Below are 275 nucleotides of genomic sequence, written 5' to 3'. Positions count from 1 at the left end.
TTTTCTGAAGGACAATGTGAATCTAAGCTTTTGTTTGCTGTGTTGGTTATTTTTTGCTATCTGAACATTTTTCATGTAGCTATCGAACTGAGAGAAAGTTAGGACTGACATGGGATTACTCTGATCATACTTAAAAATTTAAATCCTACATTAAAAAATTCCTACATTTAGCTGTTCTGGCTTCCTTGGGAGGGGACAATAACATTTCAGTAAAACATGATCTGCAATTAATTATTAACCGTGAGTGAGATGTTTTGGTATTTCTGTTCATCTAC

Source organism: Falco rusticolus, chromosome 9 (genome assembly GCF_015220075.1).
Source record: "Falco rusticolus isolate bFalRus1 chromosome 9, bFalRus1.pri, whole genome shotgun sequence".
Taxonomy (NCBI): Eukaryota; Metazoa; Chordata; class Aves; order Falconiformes; family Falconidae; genus Falco; species Falco rusticolus.
This window is presented reverse-complemented; position numbering follows the sequence as displayed.